The 13981-nt window shown below is 47.1% G+C and overlaps 15 non-coding genes across 15 annotated transcripts; all 15 read right to left on the bottom strand.

Annotated features, from left to right (window-relative positions):
* Positions 1-666: 666 nt before the first annotated feature.
* On the bottom strand, positions 667-778 carry TRNAL-CAA (transfer RNA leucine (anticodon CAA)). Its single transcript has 2 exons — positions 741-778; positions 667-712 (listed from the first exon to the last, which is right to left on the bottom strand). It is a non-coding gene; the product is annotated as a tRNA-Leu (tRNA).
* Positions 779-1067: 289 nt separating this feature from the next.
* TRNAV-AAC (transfer RNA valine (anticodon AAC)) lies at positions 1068-1140 on the bottom strand. Its single transcript has one exon. It is a non-coding gene; the product is annotated as a tRNA-Val (tRNA).
* Positions 1141-1526: 386 nt separating this feature from the next.
* On the bottom strand, positions 1527-1598 carry TRNAP-AGG (transfer RNA proline (anticodon AGG)). The gene has a single exon. It is a non-coding gene; the product is annotated as a tRNA-Pro (tRNA).
* Positions 1599-2027: 429 nt separating this feature from the next.
* Positions 2028-2100, bottom strand: TRNAV-UAC (transfer RNA valine (anticodon UAC)). The gene has a single exon. It is a non-coding gene; the product is annotated as a tRNA-Val (tRNA).
* A 385-nt stretch (positions 2101-2485) lies between these two features.
* Positions 2486-2557, bottom strand: TRNAP-CGG (transfer RNA proline (anticodon CGG)). The gene has a single exon. It is a non-coding gene; the product is annotated as a tRNA-Pro (tRNA).
* A 938-nt stretch (positions 2558-3495) lies between these two features.
* TRNAL-CAA (transfer RNA leucine (anticodon CAA)) lies at positions 3496-3607 on the bottom strand. Its single transcript has 2 exons — positions 3570-3607; positions 3496-3541 (listed from the first exon to the last, which is right to left on the bottom strand). It is a non-coding gene; the product is annotated as a tRNA-Leu (tRNA).
* A 748-nt stretch (positions 3608-4355) lies between these two features.
* On the bottom strand, positions 4356-4427 carry TRNAP-AGG (transfer RNA proline (anticodon AGG)). Its single transcript has one exon. It is a non-coding gene; the product is annotated as a tRNA-Pro (tRNA).
* An 887-nt stretch (positions 4428-5314) lies between these two features.
* TRNAP-CGG (transfer RNA proline (anticodon CGG)) lies at positions 5315-5386 on the bottom strand. The gene has a single exon. It is a non-coding gene; the product is annotated as a tRNA-Pro (tRNA).
* Positions 5387-7684: 2298 nt separating this feature from the next.
* Positions 7685-7757, bottom strand: TRNAV-UAC (transfer RNA valine (anticodon UAC)). The gene has a single exon. It is a non-coding gene; the product is annotated as a tRNA-Val (tRNA).
* A 385-nt stretch (positions 7758-8142) lies between these two features.
* TRNAP-CGG (transfer RNA proline (anticodon CGG)) lies at positions 8143-8214 on the bottom strand. The gene has a single exon. It is a non-coding gene; the product is annotated as a tRNA-Pro (tRNA).
* Positions 8215-9152: 938 nt separating this feature from the next.
* On the bottom strand, positions 9153-9264 carry TRNAL-CAA (transfer RNA leucine (anticodon CAA)). Its single transcript has 2 exons — positions 9227-9264; positions 9153-9198 (listed from the first exon to the last, which is right to left on the bottom strand). It is a non-coding gene; the product is annotated as a tRNA-Leu (tRNA).
* Positions 9265-10012: 748 nt separating this feature from the next.
* On the bottom strand, positions 10013-10084 carry TRNAP-AGG (transfer RNA proline (anticodon AGG)). The gene has a single exon. It is a non-coding gene; the product is annotated as a tRNA-Pro (tRNA).
* An 887-nt stretch (positions 10085-10971) lies between these two features.
* On the bottom strand, positions 10972-11043 carry TRNAP-CGG (transfer RNA proline (anticodon CGG)). Its single transcript has one exon. It is a non-coding gene; the product is annotated as a tRNA-Pro (tRNA).
* Positions 11044-11981: 938 nt separating this feature from the next.
* On the bottom strand, positions 11982-12093 carry TRNAL-CAA (transfer RNA leucine (anticodon CAA)). Its single transcript has 2 exons — positions 12056-12093; positions 11982-12027 (listed from the first exon to the last, which is right to left on the bottom strand). It is a non-coding gene; the product is annotated as a tRNA-Leu (tRNA).
* A 748-nt stretch (positions 12094-12841) lies between these two features.
* Positions 12842-12913, bottom strand: TRNAP-AGG (transfer RNA proline (anticodon AGG)). The gene has a single exon. It is a non-coding gene; the product is annotated as a tRNA-Pro (tRNA).
* Positions 12914-13981: the final 1068 nt, after the last annotated feature.

The raw sequence follows: 13981 nt of genomic DNA, 5'->3' as shown, positions 1-13981 counted from the left end.
AAGGGAGGGCCTGCCAATTCTTGCTCCTAAGAAAGAGGTGTTTGATTCTTGGATTCAAACACGCTCACTCAGCGCTCGATCAGGCTCGATCAGGCGAGATTTATATGAGTGGCTCGCAGGACTGAAACACTCACCTGGGAGACCCAGGGTGGCTGAATTCCCAGAATGGCCATTGTTGGGCAAGTCACCTCCTTTCCTCCTGCCTCAATCTAGAATTGGCTGCAAATCACAAGATAGAGTTCAATATCCGTGTGTACTGCCTACTCCCAGCTACCTCTCTGTCTTCCTTATGTAAATTAAAATTCGCAAGGGGGGACCAATGACAATCTGCTCCTCCCACATAACCAGGAAGCCCTGTTGAACATGTCTGCCTGTGTTGTTGCAGGGACAGTGCCTTCTCCGCCCAAAAGGTGGCAGGAGAGCCTCACAACAAAGATGGGATCAACTGCTTAATGAGAAACCAGCACAGCAGTTAGTGTGATGGAGTGCAAATTTAACGGAAGGTGTGCCTGAGGTGTCCCTTCCAGGAATACATGGAATTGTGATTGAGGGCCCAGCCTGATCGTTGGTGGATTTCTCGTCATATGTTACAGGTCCGTGCAAAGATTGTGGTGTGTGGGGAATGCACTGCAAAAAACAGGACGATTTATGGGTGTAAAAGAGACCTGTCAGAAGTGGGATTTGAACCCACGCCTCCATGAGGAGACCAGAAGTCTCAGTTGCACTGAAGATCAAGCTCTCTTGAGTCTGGCGCCTTAGACCACTCGGCCATCCTGACAGCCCTGGCTATGTACAGGTCTGACTCTTCTGTCTGCACTTGCCAATGTTTGCACTTACAGCGTTCGCAGCAATGTCACAGGTGTAAAGGCCCCACAATACAACATGGCATGATAAAAAAAAAAGCTAGGCACAAGAGCGACCACTGATGGATGCGGATTACTTTGTTTCGTCTTGGAAAAGTAAAGGAAGTTTCCCACGGCTCGCTGGGTTCATGGACCGCCTCTTCTTAAGCTTGCATTGAGATAATAAGGTTTTAGAGGGTGCACATAAAAGCAGCTCATGCACAGTGTTTCTGCCCGGTCTCAAACCGGGGACCTTTCGCGTGTTAGGCGAACGTGATGACCACTACACTACAGAAACTAACTTGCTGTGTTTTACTGTTAGAGCAAGGTTCCTCTCAAGGATTCTCTCTACTTCTATTCTGCTGTATCAGCAGCCACTCAGAAAGCGAGGAGCAAGTGTGAAAACTGCAGAGATATCAGCCAACATGCTTGCAATTAGACGTATTAAAAATGTACTTATGCAGGCATCGACAGACAAATATCTGATGCCTAAATGCCAGCAAGTACAGCTTGGGAAAGCATCACCTGGGACACACACAGACTAAGCATGAAGGCAGAAAAAGCATGGATATCCGTTTTTCTTCTTAGGTTCAAAATAATTTGTGCAACAATGCGCCGAGTGTAATGAGAAATTGTCAGGCATTGTCAGTTTTGAGTAGGATTCGTATGCTTACCTCTAAAAAAGGGCTCGTCCGGGATTTGAACCCGGGACCTCTCGCACCCTAAGCGAGAATCATACCCCTAGACCAACGAGCCGAGGCACACAAGAGTCGCCTTTTGCACCGGCTCCGGGGGTTATTGGCAGCGAGTTGGTGAATGATTCACCCAAAGCAAGCAACTGCACATGCTGCTCTCTTCTGCAATATGGTTGCTGTCTTTTCCATGGCCGTCATCGAACAAGAAATGAAAATACCTCCATCCTTCAGACATTTTGTTTGCTCTAGGTGTATGCTCTCGGTGAGGACAATAAAACAATTTCTGCTCTCATGCCTTACTTTCATCAAGTAGGCCCACCCTTCAGTACAAAAGGACGTGCAAACGAATGGCGCAAACTATCGTCACTTCTCTTTTTGAGCTGTCACTGATGCCCCTGGAGCACAGTACGTCACGCTGGTGAGGGATAGACAGCTTCCATTATCTCAGCTTTCCTATAAGTTGAGAGAGTAAATGCAAACAATAAGCTGCTGTTTCTGCCCAGTCTCGAACCAGGGACCTTTCGCGTGTAAAGCGAACGTGATAACCACTACACCACAGAAACAGATACTTTTGCCGCAATCTTCTTGGCATGTAGTGGGCTGGAAAGCACAGACCAAGGGCCAATGTCCATGAAGCTCAACGTTGGACCCTCCTTACCCGATCTCTTTCTTTGGATGAAAGCAACGAGGACCACTTTTATTCCAAAAGGCGATTTTAAAACCATACCTGAAATCACGCTAGAAAAACACTTTGAATTTAATGTTCCTACACTGATGGTCCACCCCAGAAAAGCAGTTGCAAAGAAGTCCGGCACTGAAATTCTATACGCCAAAACTGGGAAACAGCGTGCAGGGAAAGGAACTTTTTCACCATACACGGCGTCTTATAGCATTGAAAAGAAGAAATGGTCCTACATAATAAGCAGCCTAAAAATAATTCCACAACATGGGCTCGTCCGGGATTTGAACCCGGGACCTCTCGCACCCGAAGTGAGAATCATACCCCTAGACCAACGAGCCTGATTCCCCTGTCAGCAATTTGAACAATTTCTGATGCGTCTTTCAGAAACAAAGCAGTGCTATTTGGCTGCTCTCTCTCTATGTGAGCCACACAAAGTCACGTTTTCTCTCAAGGTGTTGTTTTTTTCACTCTTGCAAGGAAGGGATCAGCCGATATCCTAGCTGCCAGTGAGCAGAAAAAAGGCACTGATGAGAACTGCAGGCACTTTCTGGCACTTGTACTTCTCTGCAAGTCCTGGACCCTTGCCCCATTAACTTCCACCCCAGAAGCAAGGGAGGGCCTGCCAATTCTTGCTCCTAAGAAAGAGGTGTTTGATTCTTGGATTCAAACACGCTCACTCAGCACTCAATGAGGCTCGATCAGGCGAGATTTATATGAGTGGCTCGCAGGACTGAAACACTCACCTGGGAGACCCAGGGTGGCTGAATTCCCAGAATGGCCATTGTTGGGCAAGTCACCTCCTTTCCTCCTGCCTCAATCTAGAATTGGCTGCAAATCACAAGATAGCGTTCAATGTCCGTGTGTACTGCCTACTCCCAGCTACCTCTCTGTCTTCCTTATGTAAATTAAAATTCGCAAGGGGGGACCAATGACAATCTGCTCCTCCCACATAACCAGGAAGCCCTGTTGAACATGTCTGCCTGTGTTGTTGCAGGGACAGTGCCTTCTCCGCCCAAAAGGTGGCAGGAGAGCCTCACAACAAAGATGGGATCAACTGCTTAATGAGAAACCAGCACAGCAGTTAGTGTGATGGAGTGCAAATTTAACGGAAGGTGTGCCTGAGGTGTCCCTTCCAGGAATACATGGAATTGTGATTGAGGGCCCAGCCTGATCGTTGGTGGATTTCTCGTCATATGTTACAGGTCCGTGCAAAGATTGTGGTGTGTGGGGAATGCACTGCAAAAAAACAGGACGATTTAAGGGTGTAAAAGAGACCTGTCAGAAGTGGGATTTGAACCCACGCCTCCATGAGGAGACCAGAAGTCTCAGTTGCACTGAAGATCAAGCTCTCTTGAGTCTGGCGCCTTAGACCACTCGGCCATCCTGACAGCCCTGGCTATGTACAGGTCTGACTCTTCTGTCTGCACTTGCCAATGTTTGCACTTACAGCGTTCGCAGCAATGTCACAGGTGTAAAGGCCCCACAATACAACATGGCATGATAAAAAAAAAAGCTAGGCACAAGAGCGACCACTGATGGATGCGGATTACTTTGTTTCGTCTTGGAAAAGTAAAGGAAGTTTCCCACGGCTCGCTGGGTTCATGGACCGCCTCTTCTTAAGCTTGCATTGAGATAATAAGGTTTTAGAGGGTGCACATAAAAGCAGCTCATGCACAGTGTTTCTGCCCGGTCTCGAACCGGGGACCTTTCGCATGTTAGGCGAACGTGATGACCACTACACTACAGAAATTAACTTGCTGTGTTTTACTGTTAGAGCAAGGTTCCTCTCAAGGATTCTCTCTACTTCTATTCTGCTGTATCAGCAGCCACTCAGAAAGCGAGGAGCAAGTGTGAAAACTGCAGAGATATCAGCCAACATGCTTGCAATTAGACGTATTAAAAATTTACTTATGCAGGCATCGACAGACAAATATCTGATGCCTAAATGCCAGCAAGTACAGCTTGGGAAAGCATCACCTGGGACACACACAGACTAAGCATGAAGGCAGAAAAAGCATGGATATCCGTTTTTCTTCTGAGGTTCAAAATAATTTGTGCAACAATGCGCCGAGTGTAATGAGAAATAGTCAGGCATTGTCAGTTTTGAGTAGGATTCGTATGTTTACCTCTAAAAAAGGGCTCGTCCGGGATTTGAACCCGGGACCTCTCGCACCCTAAGCGAGAATCATACCCCTAGACCAACGAGCCGAGGCACACAAGAGTCACCTTTTGCACCGGCTCCGGGGGTTATTGGCAGCGAGTTGGTGAATGATTCACCCAAAGCAAGCAACTGCACATGCTGCTCTCTTCTGCAATATGGTTGCTGTCTTTTCCATGGCCGTCATCGAACAAGAAATGAAAATACCTCCATCCTTCAGACATTTTGTCTGCTCTAGGTGTAAGCTCTCGGTGAGGACAATAAAACAATTTCTGCTCTCATGCCTTGCTTTCATCAAGTAGGCCCACCCTTCAGTACAAAAGGACGTGCAAACGAATGGCGCAAACTATCGTCACTTCTCTTTTTGAGCTGTCACTGAAGCCCCTGGAGCACAGTACGTCACGCTGGTGAGGGATAGACAGCTTCCATTATCTCAGCTTTCCTATAAGTTGAGAGAGTAAATGCAAGCAATAAGCTGCTGTTTTTGCCCGGTCTCGAACCAGGGACCTTTCGCGTGTAAAGCGAACGTGATAACCACTACACCACAGAAACAGATACTCTTGCAGCAATCTTCTTGGCATGTAGTGGGCTGGAAAGCACAGACCAAGGGACAATGTCCATGAAGCTCAACGTTGGACCCTCCTTACCCGATCTCTTTCTTTGGAAGAAAGGAACGAGGACCACTTTTATTCCAAAAGGCGATTTTAAAACCAAACCTGAAATCACGCTAGAAAAACACTTTGAATTTAATGTTCCTACACTGATGGTCCACCCCAGAAAAGCAGTTGCAAAGAAGTCCGGCACTGAAATTCTATACGCCAAAACTGGGAAACAGTGTGCAGGGAAAGGAACTTTCTCACCATACACAGCGTCTTATAGCATTGAAAAGAAGAAATGGTCCTATATAATAAGCAGCCTAAAAATAATTCCACAACATGGGCTCGTCCGGGATTTGAACCCGGGACCTCTCGCACCCGAAGCGAGAATCATACCCCTAGACCAACGAGCCTGATTCCCCTGTCAGCAATTTGAACAATTTCTGATGCGTCTTTCAGAAACAAAGCAGTGCTATTTGGCTGCTCTCTCTCTATGTGAGCCACACAAAGTCATGTTTTCTCTCAAGGTGTTGTTTTTTTCACTCTTGCAAGGAAGGGATCAGCCGATATCCTAGCTGCCAGTGAGCAGAAAAAAGGCACTGATGAGAACTGCAGGCACTTTCTGGCACTTGTACTTCTCTGCAAGTCCTGGACCCTTGCCCCATAAACTTCCACCCCAGAAGCAAGGGAGGGCCTGCCAATTCTTGCTTCTAAGAAAGAAGGGTTTGATTCTTGGATTCAAACATGCTCACTCAGCGCTCAATGAGGCTCGATCAGGCGAGATTTATATGAGTGGCTCGCAGGACTGAAACACTCACCTGGGAGACCCAGGGTGGCTGAATTCCCAGAATGGCCATTGTTGGGCAAGTCACCTCCTTTCCTCCTGCCTCAATCTAGAATTGGCTGCAAATCACAAGATAGAGTTCAATGTCCGTGTGTACTGCCTACTCCCAGCTACCTCTCTGTCTTCCTTATGTAAATTAAAATTCGCAAGGGGGGACCAATGACAATCTGCTCCTCCCACATAACCAGGAAGCCCTGTTGAACATGTCTGCCTGTGTTGTTGCAGGGACAGTGCCTTCTCCGCCCAAAAGGTGGCAGGAGAGCCTCACAACAAAGATGGGATCAACTGCTTAATGAGAAACCAGCACAGCAGTTAGTGTGATGGAGTGCAAATTTAACGGAAGGTGTGCCTGAGGTGTCCCTTCCAGGAATACATGGAATTGTGATTGAGGGCCCAGCCTGATCGTTGGTGGATTTCTCGTCATATGTTACAGGTCCGTGCAAAGATTGTGGTGTGTGGGGAATGCACTGCAAAAAACAGGACGATTTATGGGTGTAAAAGAGACCTGTCAGAAGTGGGATTTGAACCCATGCCTCCATGAGGAGACCAGAAGTCTCAGTTGCACTGAAGATCAAGCTCTCTTGAGTCTGGCGCCTTAGACCACTCGGCCATCCTGACAGCCCTGGCTCTGTACAGGTCTGACTCTTCTGTATGCACTTGCCAATGTTTGCACTTACAGCGTTCGCAGCAATGTCACAGGTGTAAAGGCCCCACAATACAACATGGCATGATAAAAAAAAAAGCTAGGCACAAGAGCGACCACTGATGGATGCGGATTACTTTGTTTCGTCTTGGAAAAGTAAAGGAAGTTTCCCACGGCTCGCTGGGTTCATGGACCGCCTCTTCTTAAGCTTGCATTGAGATAATAAGGTTTTAGAGGGTGCACATAAAAGCAGCTCATGCACAGTGTTTCTGCCCGGTCTCGAACCGGGGACCTTTCGCGTGTTAGGCGAACGTGATGACCACTACACTAAAGAAACTAACTTGCTGTGTTTTACTGTTAGAGCAAGGTTCCTCTCAAGGATTCTCTCTACTTCTATTCTGCTGTATCAGCAGCCACTCAGAAAGCGAGGAGCAAGTGTGAAAACTGCAGAGATATCAGCCAACATGCTTGCAATTAGACGTATTAAAAATGTACTTATGCAGGCATCGACAGACAAATATCTGATGCCTAAATGCCAGCAAGTACAGCTTGGGAAAGCATCACCTGGGACACACACAGACTAAGCATGAAGGCAGAAAAAGCATGGATATCCGTTTTTCTTCTGAGGTTCAAAATAATTTGTGCAACAATGCGCCGAGTGTAATGAGAAATTGTCAGGCATTGTCAGTTTTGAGTAGGATTCGTATGCTTACCTCTAAAAAAGGGCTCGTCCGGGATTTGAACCCGGGACTTCTCGCACCCTAAGCGAGAATCATACCCCTAGACCAACGAGCCGAGGCACACAAGAGTCGCCTTTTGCACCGGCTCCGGGGGTTATTGGCAGCGAGTTGGTGAATGATTCACCCAAAGCAAGCAACTGCACATGCTGCTCTCTTCTGCAATATGGTTGCTGTCTTTTCCATGGCCGTCATCGAACAAGAAATGAAAATACCTCCATCCTTCAGACATTTTGTTTGCTCTAGGTGTATGCTCTCGGTGAGGACAATAAAACAATTTCTGCTCTCATGCCTTGCTTTCATCAAGTAGGCCCACCCTTCAGTACAAAAGGACGTGCAAACGAATGGCGCAAACTATCGTCACTTCTCTTTTTGAGCTGTCACTGATGCCCCTGGAGCACAGTACGTCACGCTGGTGAGGGATAGACAGCTTCCATTATCTCAGCTTTCCTATAAGTTGAGAGAGTAAATGCAAACAATAAGCTGCTGTTTCTGCCCAGTCTCGAACCAGGGACCTTTCGCGTGTAAAGCGAACGTGATAACCACTACACCACAGAAACAGATACTTTTGTCGCAATCTTCTTGGCATGTAGTGGGCTGGAAAGCACAGACCAAGGGCCAATGTCCATGAAGCTCAACGTTGGACCCTCCTTACCCGATCTCTTTCTTTGGAAGAAAGCAACGAGGACCACTTTTATTCCAAAAGGCGATTTTAAAACCATACCTGAAATCACGCTAGAAAAACACTTTGAATTTAATGTTCCTACACTGATGGTCCACCCCAGAAAAGCAGTTGCAAAGAAGTCCGGCACTGAAATTCTATACGCCAAAACTGGGAAACAGCGTGCAGGGAAAGGAACTTTTTCACCATACACGGCGTCTTATAGCATTGAAAAGAAGAAATGGTCCTACATAATAAGCAGCCTAAAAATAATTCCACAACATGGGCTCGTCCGGGATTTGAACCCGGGACCTCTCGCACCCGAAGTGAGAATCATACCCCTAGACCAACGAGCCTGATTCCCCTGTCAGCAATTTGAACAATTTCTGATGCGTCTTTCAGAAACAAAGCAGTGCTATTTGGCTGCTCTCTGTCTATGTGAGCCACACAAAGTCATGTTTTCTCTCAAGGTGTTGTTTTTTTCACTCTTGCAAGGAAGGGATCAGCCGATATCCTAGCTGCCAGTGAGCAGAAAAAAGGCACTGATGAGAACTGCAGGCACTTTCTGGCACTTGTACTTCTCTGCAAGTCCTGGACCCTTGCCCCATTAACTTCCACTCCAGAAGTAAGGGAGGGCCTGCCAATTCTTGCTCCTAAGAAAGAGGTGTTTGATTCTTGGATTCAAACACGCTCACTCAGCACTCAATGAGGCTCGATCAGGCGAGATTTATATGAGTGGCTCGCAGGACTGAAACACTCACCTGGGAGACCCAGGGTGGCTGAATTCCCAGAATGGCCATTGTTGGGCAAGTCACCTCCTTTCCTCCTGCCTCAATCTAGAATTGGCTGCAAATCACAAGATAGCGTTCAATGTCCGTGTGTACTGCCTACTCCCAGCTACCTCTCTGTCTTCCTTATGTAAATTAAAATTCGCAAGGGGGGACCAATGACAATCTGCTCCTCCCACATAACCAGGAAGCCCTGTTGAACATGTCTGCCTGTGTTGTTGCAGGGACAGTGCCTTCTCCGCCCAAAAGGTGGCAGGAGAGCCTCACAACAAAGATGGGATCAACTGCTTAATGAGAAACCAGCACAGCAGTTAGTGTGATGGAGTGCAAATTTAACGGAAGGTGTGCCTGAGGTGTCCCTTCCAGGAATACATGGAATTGTGATTGAGGGCCCAGCCTGATCGTTGGTGGATTTCTCGTCATATGTTACAGGTCCGTGCAAAGATTGTGGTGTGTGGGGAATGCACTGCAAAAAAACAGGACGATTTAAGGGTGTAAAAGAGACCTGTCAGAAGTGGGATTTGAACCCACGCCTCCATGAGGAGACCAGAAGTCTCAGTTGCACTGAAGATCAAGCTCTCTTGAGTCTGGCGCCTTAGACCACTCGGCCATCCTGACAGCCCTGGCTATGTACAGGTCTGACTCTTCTGTCTGCACTTGCCAATGTTTGCACTTACAGCGTTCGCAGCAATGTCACAGGTGTAAAGGCCCCACAATACAACATGGCATGATAAAAAAAAAAGCTAGGCACAAGAGCGACCACTGATGGATGCGGATTACTTTGTTTCGTCTTGGAAAAGTAAAGGAAGTTTCCCACGGCTCGCTGGGTTCATGGACCGCCTCTTCTTAAGCTTGCATTGAGATAATAAGGTTTTAGAGGGTGCACATAAAAGCAGCTCATGCACAGTGTTTCTGCCCGGTCTCGAACCGGGGACCTTTCGCGTGTTAGGCGAACATGATGACCACTACACTACAGAAATTAACTTGCTGTGTTTTACTGTTAGAGCAAGGTTCCTCTCAAGGATTCTCTCTACTTCTATTCTGCTGTATCAGCAGCCACTCAGAAAGCGAGGAGCAAGTGTGAAAACTGCAGAGATATCAGCCAACATGCTTGCAATTAGACGTATTAAAAATTTACTTATGCAGGCATCGACAGACAAATATCTGATGCCTAAATGCCAGCAAGTACAGCTTGGGAAAGCATCACCTGGGACACACACAGACTAAGCATGAAGGCAGAAAAAGCATGGATATCCGTTTTTCTTCTGAGGTTCAAAATAATTTGTGCAACAATGCGCCGAGTGTAATGAGAAATAGTCAGGCATTGTCAGTTTTGAGTAGGATTCGTATGTTTACCTCTAAAAAAGGGCTCGTCCGGGATTTGAACCCGGGACCTCTCGCACCCTAAGCGAGAATCATACCCCTAGACCAACGAGCCGAGGCACACAAGAGTCACCTTTTGCACCGGCTCCGGGGGTTATTGGCAGCGAGTTGGTGAATGATTCACCCAAAGCAAGCAACTGCACATGCTGCTCTCTTCTGCAATATGGTTGCTGTCTTTTCCATGGCCGTCATCGAACAAGAAATGAAAATACCTCCATCCTTCAGACATTTTGTCTGCTCTAGGTGTAAGCTCTCGGTGAGGACAATAAAACAATTTCTGCTCTCATGCCTTGCTTTCATCAAGTAGGCCCACCCTTCAGTACAAAAGGACGTGCAAACGAATGGCGCAAACTATCGTCACTTCTCTTTTTGAGCTGTCACTGAAGCCCCTGGAGCACAGTACGTCACGCTGGTGAGGGATAGACAGCTTCCATTATCTCAGCTTTCCTATAAGTTGAGAGAGTAAATGCAAGCAATAAGCTGCTGTTTTTGCCCGGTCTCGAACCAGGGACCTTTCGCGTGTAAAGCGAACGTGATAACCACTACACCACAGAAACAGATACTCTTGCAGCAATCTTCTTGGCATGTAGTGGGCTGGAAAGCACAGACCAAGGGACAATGTCCATGAAGCTCAACGTTGGACCCTCCTTACCCGATCTCTTTCTTTGGAAGAAAGGAACGAGGACCACTTTTATTCCAAAAGGCGATTTTAAAACCAAACCTGAAATCACGCTAGAAAAACACTTTGAATTTAATGTTCCTACACTGATGGTCCACCCCAGAAAAGCAGTTGCAAAGAAGTCCGGCACTGAAATTCTATACGCCAAAACTGGGAAACAGCGTGCAGGGAAAGGAACTTTCTCACCATACACGGCGTCTTATAGCATTGAAAAGAAGAAACGGTCCTATATAATAAGCAGCCTAAAAATAATTCCACAACATGGGCTCGTCCGGGATTTGAACCCGGGACCTCTCGCACCCGAAGCGAGAATCATACCCCTAGACCAACGAGCCTGATTCCCCTGTCAGCAATTTGAACAATTTCTGATGCGTCTTTCAGAAACAAAGCAGTGCTATTTGGCTGCTCTCTCTCTATGTGAGCCACACAAAGTCATGTTTTCTCTCAAGGTGTTGTTTTTTTCACTCTTGCAAGGAAGGGATCAGCCGATATCCTAGCTGCCAGTGAGAAGAAAAAAGGCACTGATGAGAACTGCAGGCACTTTCTGGCACTTGTACTTCTCTGCAAGTCCTGGACCCTTGCCCCATTAACTTCCACCCCAGAAGCAAGGGAGGGCCTGCCAATTCTTGCTCCTAAGAAAGAGGTGTTTGATTCTTGGATTCAAACACGCTCACTCAGCACTCAATGAGGCTCGATCAGGCGAGATTTATATGAGTGGCTCGCAGGACTGAAACACTCACCTGGGAGACCCAGGGTGGCTGAATTCCCAGAATGGCCATTGTTGGGCAAGTCACCTCCTTTCCTCCTGCCTCAATCTAGAATTGGCTGCAAATCACAAGATAGCGTTCAATGTCCGTGTGTACTGCCTACTCCCAGCTACCTCTCTGTCTTCCTTATGTAAATTAAAATTCGCAAGGGGGGACCAATGACAATCTGCTCCTCCCACATAACCAGGAAGCCCTGTTGAACATGTCTGCCTGTGTTGTTGCAGGGACAGTGCCTTCTCCGCCCAAAAGGTGGCAGGAGAGCCTCACAACAAAGATGGGATCAACTGCTTAATGAGAAACCAGCACAGCAGTTAGTGTGATGGAGTGCAAATTTAACGGAAGGTGTGCCTGAGGTGTCCCTTCCAGGAATACATGGAATTGTGATTGAGGGCCCAGCCTGATCGTTGGTGGATTTCTCGTCATATGTTACAGGTCCGTGCAAAGATTGTGGTGTGTAGGGAATGCACTGCAAAAAAACAGGACGATTTAAGGGTGTAAAAGAGACCTGTCAGAAGTGGGATTTGAACCCACGCCTCCATGAGGAGACCAGAAGTCTCAGTTGCACTGAAGATCAAGCTCTCTTGAGTCTGGCGCCTTAGACCACTCGGCCATCCTGACTGCCCTGGCTATGTACAGGTCTGACTCTTCTGTCTGCACTTGCCAATGTTTGCACTTACAGCGTTCGCAGCAATGTCACAGGTGTAAAGGCCCCACAATACAACATGGCATGATAAAAAAAAAAGCTAGGCACAAGAGCGACCACTGATGGATGCGGATTACTTTGTTTCGTCTTGGAAAAGTAAAGGAAGTTTCCCACGGCTCGCTGGGTTCATGGACCGCCTCTTCTTAAGCTTGCATTGAGATAATAAGGTTTTAGAGGGTGCACATAAAAGCAGCTCATGCACAGTGTTTCTGCCCGGTCTCGAACCGGGGACCTTTCGCGTGTTAGGCGAACATGATGACCACTACACTACAGAAATTAACTTGCTGTGTTTTACTGTTAGAGCAAGGTTCCTCTCAAGGATTCTCTCTACTTCTATTCTGCTGTATCAGCAGCCACTCAGAAAGCGAGGAGCAAGTGTGAAAACTGCAGAGATATCAGCCAACATGCTTGCAATTAGACGTATTAAAAATTTACTTATGCAGGCATCGACAGACAAATATCTGATGCCTAAATGCCAGCATGTACAGCTTGGGAAAGCATCACCTGGGACACACACAGACTAAGCATGAAGGCAGAAAAAGCATGGATATCCGTTTTTCTTCTGAGGTTCAAAATAATTTGTGCAACAATGCGCCGAGTGTAATGAGAAATAGTCAGGCATTGTCAGTTTTGAGTAGGATTCATATGTTTACCTCTAAAAAAGGGCTCGTCCGGGATTTGAACCCGGGACCTCTCGCACCCTAAGCGAGAATCATACCCCTAGACCAACGAGCCGAGGCACACAAGAGTCACCTTTTGCACCGGCTCCGGGGGTTATTGGCAGCGAGTTGGTGAATGATTCACCCAAAGCAAGCAACTGCACATGCTGCTCTCTTCTGCAATATGGTTGCTGTCTTTTCCATGGCCGTCATCGAACAAGAAATGAAAATACCTCCATCCTTCAGACATTTTGTCTGCTCTAGGTGTAAGCTCTCGGTGAGGACAATAAAACAATTTCTGCTCTCATGCCTTGCTTTCATCAAGTAGGCCCACCCTTCAGTACAAAAGGACGTGCAAACGAATGGCGCAAACTATCGTCACTTCTCTTTTTGAGCTGTCACTGAAGCCCCTGGAGCACAGTACGTCACGCTGGTGAGGGATAGACAGCTTCCATTATCTCAGCTTTCCTATAAGTTGAGAGAGTAAATGCAAGCAATAAGCTGCTGTTTTTGCCCGGTCTCGAACCAGGGACCTTTCGCGTGTAAAGCGAACGTGATAACCACTACACCACAGAAACAGATACTCTTGCAGCAATCTTCTTGGCATGTAGTGGGCTGGAAAGCACAGACCAAGGGACAATGTCCATGAAGCTCAACGTTGGACCCTCCTTACCCGATCTCTTTCTTTGGAAGAAAGGAACGAGGACCACTTTTATTCCAAAAGGCGATTTTAAAACCAAACCTGAAATCACGCTAGAAAAACACTTTGAATTTAATGTTCCTACACTGATGGTCCACCCCAGAAAAGCAGTTGCAAAGAAGTCCGGCACTGAAATTCTATACGCCAAAACTGGGAAACAGCGTGCAGGGAAAGGAACTTTCTCACCATACACGGCGTCTTATAGCATTGAAAAGAAGAAATGGTCCTATATAATAAGCAGCCTAAAAATAATTCCACAACATGGGCTCGTCTGGGATTTGAACCCGGGACCTCTCGCACCCGAAGCGAGAATCATACCCCTAGACCAACGAGCCTGATTCCCCTGTCAGCAATTTGAACAATTTCTGATGCGTCTTTCAGAAACAAAGCAGTGCTATTTGGCTGCTCTCTCTCTATGTGAGCCACACAAAGTCATGTTTTCTC

The sequence above is a fragment of the Triturus cristatus genome, chromosome 10 (assembly GCF_964204655.1).
Source record: "Triturus cristatus chromosome 10, aTriCri1.1, whole genome shotgun sequence".
Taxonomy (NCBI): domain Eukaryota; kingdom Metazoa; phylum Chordata; class Amphibia; order Caudata; family Salamandridae; genus Triturus; species Triturus cristatus.
The sequence above is the reverse complement of the archived record's forward strand: the minus strand, read 5'-3'. Positions and strand labels throughout refer to the sequence as shown.